At 39.5% G+C, this 7,884-nt stretch overlaps 1 pseudogene; it reads left to right on the plus strand.

The window, feature by feature from the left end:
- The first annotated feature begins 5,601 nt into the window (after window positions 1–5,601).
- LOC145400441 (uncharacterized) lies at window positions 5,602–7,681 on the plus strand (annotated as a pseudogene).
- Window positions 7,682–7,884: the final 203 nt, after the last annotated feature.

Raw genomic sequence — 7,884 nt, forward strand, 5'->3', positions numbered from 1 at the left:
AGTTATACGAACGTCCTTCACCTCCCTCCCAGTCACCCGAAAAGGACGATGGGGGACCGTGAAAGAAAGACGGTTTTGGCCTGCACTCCACTGGGTTCACGTTCAGATCACCTGAGGGTTGCAAATATTACGAAAGTCCTTAATTCCTACAGCCTAAGGGAAGTTAGAAGTAGAAGTGAAATTTGAGGCGATATTTTGTCTCCAATTTTACGAAGAGGGAATGTATTGCCGGAGATGGTGAACTGCAAAGGGGAGGGGGACTTCAGCCTGCACTCCACCGGGTTCACGTTTCAGATGAACCTGGGGCTACAACTGCCTGTTCAAAAAATATGTACTAAGCTAAATAAAATGATCAGGACACACACACACACACACACACACACACACACACACACACACACACACACACACACACAAACATATATACATTCGGGCTGAAAGAGTTGAGTTAATGACCTTCTCCTCATCTCTTAGTCGCCAAGACATAATTTTAAAGTCTCATCATGTCACTCACTGGTAATCGAACCCAGGGACATGGTAATGCTGTCAACGTGATTCCGGCCGTCTGACAGCCAGGAGAGAGAGAGAGAGAGAGAGAGAGAGAGAGAGAGAGAGAGAGAGAGAGAGAGAGAGAGAGATCCAACTTCGTCCCTCCGCGTGTATGTCAACTCTGCCTCCGAAGTATAGTGCACACCTGTCTCAGTCCATAACATGAGGTATTTAGTCTGGTTTGTCATCGGTCTGTCAGGCTTCTTCACTGATAGACGAACCTAAACAGACAGCGTGCTATATTCTATGTCTGTGTCTGTCCCTCTCCCTCTGTGTCTGTTCCTCTGTCTGCGTCTGTCCCTCTGCCTCTGCCTCTGGGGCTAAATTTGCCTTCTCTCATCTTAAGTATTGAATTGCAACAAGATTAATACTGAATTATGGTGCTAGTCATGAAGAAGTGGTACATGAAGGATTTATTGCCTTATCCTTCAGCTGAACTATGTGAAATAAGCTGAAAATTAACGAAAAAAATCCATCAAATTAAAGTGAACGAGCTTGTAATCTTCTGGGACCGGATTTACAATTATTTATTATTATTATTATTATTATTATTATTATTATTATTTGTAGCAAGAACAGAAGGCGTGAAAAGGTCTCGTTCTCTTCTTTATCTTTCCTGTAAAAACAAAAAATATTCTATAACTTTACGCATTACTTTTTTTTTTTTTTTTTAGACTGAACAAGAGACACGAGAAGATACTACAGTCTCCGTCCTTCCTGGAAAACAAATCTGAGACGGAGTTCATCCTGTGTTCGTGACTGTCACCCGTGAACCTCTCATGATCAGACTGGTTAAGGTCATGTTAATTTTATTCTCATTTTTCTCATGTCAGTTTTTAATTTTTACTTTTCTGTAAACCAACTGTAATCTGGTGTATGTTTTGTATTTGTTTTTCGTTCCTCTGTTCATGTGTGAAAAAAAATGACTATAGGAAATTTTAGTCGAAATTCACACTTATAATTTCCTCGTACCTCACATTTTTCTTCGTAGGAGGAACAACGGAGGGAAAGACTGTGCATTGTTTACTTTGCCCTGCATAACCAGTACATGAAGAAATAAGTAAATACAGTAATAAAGTAAATAAATATAAATAATAGTTGTTGCATGATCGCTTCTCTCCACAGTTTTATACGCCAGGAAAGCCAAAAAAATACTAGTCATTCTTATCTCTTGTCTATCCTGTAAAATATAAATCTGTCATTGGAGGGAATTGAGCGTATGTCTGCCCGTATTCTCGTGGGTTAAGAAAACTCCCTAACACCTTCTCCTAAGCGATTCATTTTCTTTATTACACCTTACAATCCTGTGTTACATAAATCCTTCCTAAATCGCCATACTCTGCATAAATAACGTACAAGAGGATATTAACCACCCCCATCCAAAACATAAATCACTAAGGAAAAGGTGCTAGGGAGCTTGCACGAAAATACGGGCCCATGAACCCGGATCCAGGTGACCCGGAAGTTGTTACCTGCCCATGCATCGCCTGATATAATTTAAACCAGTAATTAACGACAACAAGAGCAGTTATATGGACATTAGTTTATTCATTTTAACTTGGCTCATGTTTTCATCCCTTTGCTCATATTTTACGTAGATCATAGAGTAAATAAATATGGCTCTACCTCGTCATAGCACTTCATCATGACTAGAAACAATCACGTGTTAATTTTTCGCTACCACTCAGCACTCAAGATGGAGAGACGGCAGTTTTGGGCCAAGTCAGAATAAACGTAGCATAATTAACCAGGCTACCCCCTTGACTCCAGTGACCCTTTTTTTTTGGGTGGGGGGTATTTTTTTTAACTCCTATAGCGAGAATGATGGCTGTATCTACCCCCCCCCCTTTCGAAAAAAAACAAAAAAAGCTGAATAACAATGTAATTGGTAAAAATCGAATGAAAAAGTACAAAAACAAAAAACAAAAAACATCCTAGCATTGAAGGAGTTAAGGAGTAATATATCAGGCAATTTCTTTCAGCCGACTCGACAAATTTATTCGGGTGTCGTGCAGTCTATAGACAAATTTAAGTGTTCATTTAGTGGGTGTGGGGTGGGGGAGGGAGGGGGGAATATTGAAAAAAAAAAAATTCATTTATCTATTAACACTGGTTTCTATAACTCTCAGAAAACCTTGTGGCGTTTGCTGGAATAGACTAAAGCTCGTTTTCGCGTATGTTCAAGCTCTCTAACACCTCTTTCTTTGCGATTTACCTTTAATACTCCTTATCCTCGCTTGTTATATAAATCCTCCTGACGTTGCCATACTCTGCATAGATAACGTATACAAGGATATTAACTAACCATATCCAAAAAATATATCGCTAATTAAGAAGTGCTAGGGAGCTTCCTTACCCGATGAGAATACGGACCTAAGAGTCACCCCGACCATGAGAGGGCTTATGGTACTACTGTTCAAACTCAAGCGCCTATTACAAAAAAAAAAAAAAAAAAAAAAAAAAAAAAAAGCTATAAAGGTTATCTGTCGTTACCTGGATTAGACTGCTAGAGTTATCCCGACCTTAAAAGGGTTACATGGTAGAAATAATACAATGCTATGTTTGTATGGCTCGCTTAGCAAAATAACGAAGTAAATAATGCTACTTAGGTCTGGCGTTATCTGGAATGGACTAGAATTGCCCACACGATGAGAGGGCTAGAGTCAGGACATATACGTTTTCGTGCGGGAAGTAGCAGGAATTATGCCCCGTTTTTCGTGCAGACGAATTAGTATCACGCACGTGCAGCAAAATTGGCTCCTTTTACCTTTGAACCAAGAGAAGGCAAAAGTTTCTGATGAAGGAGCACGCAGAATACACCCTCCGTCCTCTCGCACGCACACCTGCACTCCTCCTTATTCTTAGTGGGCATACAGAGGCTTCGTAGTAAATTCCTTATAGATTTATTCTTTCTGAAAGCTTCGTAGTGTCTGTTTATGGATTTATTTTTAATGTTACACCTTCAAACATTATCTTGTACTTTTTCAGTGTAGTTTGTGCCAGTAACATACACCAGCATCTTAAGGTGTAATGTGTTGAATTAATCGCCAAGTTAAACGTATTACGAAATCTCCAAAGTCACTTAGACTACGACCGCTTCTCTACATTACCTCCATCTCCTTCAACCCCAGCATGGTGCACACTTTACCTCTGCGTGTGGACGGAGGTAGTTCCAATGTACTGTATCTTTTAGAATGCAAAGTGGTTATAGTGTCTGGTCTGTTTTGATGAAGAACGGGTATGGAGAGGGGAAAAGGCTGTCAGAGTCGGTAACCAAGGCTGTTTACAGCAGTGCTTCTCATCCGGTAAAAATCAGCATTAAGTGAAAAATTAAGGTGATTGTTGGCTTCTTCGATCTAATGTGTTTTTCAGTTTAACGAGGCCACTATCTTTATTAGCTCAAGGTAAACCTTTTAGTGAAGGGTTTAATGAAGGCTAACCTCTACAGTTCTATAAGTCTCCATGCTGGTTGAAGTTAAAGTAGAGAGGTGGCTGTAAAATTAGAGTCTTCCTCGGGTTGAATGGTAGGAGTCTATCTATCTATTGCCAGACCCCATAATCCCGTACGGGGTGGCCATTTGACTCAGAGTTATTTGCTTTACAGGGAGGGGCACTAACCCTCCACCAACCCACTTGACACGTAGGGAGCACGTATGGTTTGGCTATATGGCCACCACCCAGCTCAAGGCGATATATCATTGACTACTTCCTTCAGCTCTATGTAGCAGTCCTAGCTTAATAAAGGTGTTAAGTGTCAAATTTCATGAGCGGAATAGAATTAGCGTTAGTATAACAGATTCGTCCGATGTTATGTTTCATCGTTTGTTGAAGTACTATCACTATGTACTGACCAATATTTTCATGTAAAGTCAGTACCGAAGTTTATGCTAATATAATGACTAATAAGATTTCCGTGTTAAACCCTCCAGCTCCCTATTTTTAATTTTAATCTTATTAATGGGGAAAATATAATTAAAATATCTTTTGGGAACATTCTAATCACCCGACATTAATTCTGAACAGTTAGGAGGAATGAAATTAAAGCATCCTAAATCAGTAGTAATCTTACAATGTGTTAAAACATACAGCCTTCATATTAATACACAACCACTGGACACAGACTTTTAGAATTACCGTTTATCAAAATACTCTACATTAAAAAAACACTAAAGTTCACTATAGGTTTTTACCACTAACGGTGGATAACAGGACAGTCACGGAAGTCCTCAGTGGCACAGCTCAGTACGGTGCTGTAATTACTGTAGTCTTTGACAACAGTTTACTTTGGTTACGTAACTCCAGTCATAGTCAACAGCAAATCTCAGCACGGCAGCTGCAGTAGTCGTCGACGGCACATTGCAGGATCGTAGCTGCTATAGTCCTTTATTTTGTTGCTCTGGAATGCCCAGATTACCTGCAAAAGAACAAATGCCTCTTAATTTCTCTTCAGCTTTTTTTTTTTTTTTTTGGTGGTCTCATGCACGTCCAGGCAAAATGCAAAAATGAAGTTTGAAATAGAAGTAAATAGCGTAGCATAGATATCGAGATGTGCTTACCTTATCGCCTTCTCTTAGCGTTTGATATCCATCCCAGCCACTGGCCAGATCCACTTTCCGTAATATTGAAACGGACAGTGTTCTCGCCGGGCCTCTATTGCTTTATAACTCCATTTGTCACACTTTCAGCAACACACACTGGCCAACCCACTGTTCCAATCATAAACGCTGTTCATGCCAAGCCTGTTTGTTGCTTTCAGACTTCATTCATCCATCTTTGGAAAACACTTAGCTAGTAAAAACACTGTTCCATTAAAGGCCGATTCACACACATCAGTGCCGTATCAGTACCGTGTCAGTTCAGTGCTTCAGTGTCAGTGAAAAAAAATATAGTTACTTTGAATTCTGCCGGCGAGTTCACACACGTCCGGCGCAGTACCGTGTTTTGACTCTCAGTGTCAGTTCCGTCTCCGATCCGTGAAGTTTAATATAGTCGCCATCGATATTGGTTAGATTTTCACGGACGTCGGACGAGGGTGGGAGCTGTGTGAAGAAAATGAATGACGAACTGCTTATTGAATTGGTGCGAAACCGTCCTGTTCTGTACGATTTATCACAATCTAAATCTATGGATAGCAGTTTCAAGCAAGATATATGGAATAAAATAGGAGAAAAAATGAAAGTAGATGGTAAGTACTCTTTTTATTTGATGTAGTTAATCACATCACACCACACATCACACCAAATCACCTAACCTCACACCCACACCACTCGTTACCTCACCTCCTCACACCTCACCTCACTTCACCTATCTTCACCTATCTTTTACTGATGAAGTTAATATATTCTTAATTTTTTTAGTCACATGAAATGTGTCTGCTTTAAATTTGCTAGGCTTTTTTCCCTCTTTCTCTAACTTAGGCTAGGTCATTTTCAAATTTGCAGTCATGAAAACTGCCATGGCACAGATCCAGCCTCTGAATTAAAGTAATCTTTGTACAGCTCCCTTACAGTTAAGGCATCTCTTGTTGCATTTCCACCTTGCAGAGGCAGATTTTGAAGTCTTGCTTCTGTAGTTGTAGGCACCGTTGCATTTACTTCATATGGGCGTGTATCTACATCATATTTTCTTATGAAATTATGCAAAATACACATTGCAAGTATCATGTGATCTACATTTTCAGGTTTTGCTTGAATTCTTCTGTTACATATTCTAAATTTTTGAGAAAATGCCAAACGTGTTTTCAAAAACTTTTCTGGCACGAGACAGTCGGTAGTTAAAGACACGCCTAGAAATATCCAAATCTTGCCCCGGATATGGTCGCATCAAATAAGTTTTTAGAGGAAAGGCTTCGTCACCCACCATTACATACGGAGCTTCAGTATTTGTGCCTGGCAATGTAGCATTCCTTGGTACTGATAATGTGCCCCGCTGAAGTGCTTTGCCTAGACCAGAATTTGCAAATATTCCACCATCACTGTTTTTCCCATATGCACCTACATCAATTGTGATGAAATTGTATTGCGCATCAACAAGCGCTAACAAGACAACTGAAAAAGTCTTCTTATAGTTGAAGTACAGAGAACCACTATTTGCTGGAGCCTGAATGGTAAAATGTTTACCATCCAAAGCTCCCAAACAGTTAGGAAAATTCCAAAGTGTTGAAAAGTCATTAGGAATGGATTTCCACATCTCTGTTGAAGGATTTGGTAGCATTTCACTCATGAGATTTTCTGTTATTATCCTGCAAGTGTCCATGACAATTTGGTGCACTGTGCTATGCCCCAAGCGGTAGCTGAATGAAATTGTCCTTAGGGAATCCCCTGTAGCTAGGTACCTGAAAGAAGGAAATGTAACATTAAAAATTTTGTTTTTCAGGTTAATCATGTAGAAGCAGATGGAACAAGATAAGAGAATTACAGGAAAACTCTGAAGAAGACTTCAACTAAGAGTGGGCACAAAAGAAAATTACATTTTCGTAGCAATTAAACTTTTTAAAGACATACATCCAAGAAGGGGAAACCAAGGGGAACATCGCGAGTCAAGAGGATGAAGGAAACAATCAACGATGTTGTACAACAACAGGAGGACGAAGAAGAGGGCATTCAGATTGATGCAGGGGAACCATCAGTATTGGACGGAGGCCTACATGAAGATATGCAGACAACCATCGCCCTCACCAAAGCCGACTTTTGAAGCTACAGTTAAGCCATCAACAGGAAAATTAGCAAAAAAGAAAGTGGCACCTCAACAAACAGCTTCTGCAAAATTAATGGAGTACTTGCTCAATAAGCAGGAAAATCAAACCACATCACACCCTGTTGACGCATTTCTAGCAGGTATTGCTCCAACTCTGAAAACTTTAACCCCTTTTTATTTGAATGTAGCAAATTCGGAAATATTTGCCACAGAACAGAAATATGAAATGCAAATGCTTATCAATCAACATTCATTTGAAAGACAATGTGAGCCTTCAGCCTCCACATAATCAGCTTCGACTCCGCATCCCTCACCTCAACCATTGCAAGAACATACAGCATATGCAGATAAGTATCAGAAGCAATATGCTGATGCATCAATTCCAAACAGCGCCAATTCCTTGCAGAACTACTTTTCAACTTTTCAGAATTTTTAACTCTTCAATAAACTTAAATCATTATAGTAATTGCTAACATGGAGAATAAAATCTGAATTAGGATGAATTTAGGCTTTTTAATAGAAATTGATGTACTGTCACTTCGTATAAAAATAAACTTTTTATTTGTATGTGAATAAAATCTCCAGTATGGGTTTAAATATATAATTACAGTAATTAACCAACTACAAAGACCGCGTATT

The sequence above is a fragment of the Coenobita brevimanus genome, chromosome 52 (assembly GCF_032717465.1).
Source record: "Coenobita brevimanus isolate Jiangsu-jjx chromosome 52, ASM3271746v2, whole genome shotgun sequence".
Classification (NCBI taxonomy): domain Eukaryota; kingdom Metazoa; phylum Arthropoda; class Malacostraca; order Decapoda; family Coenobitidae; genus Coenobita; species Coenobita brevimanus.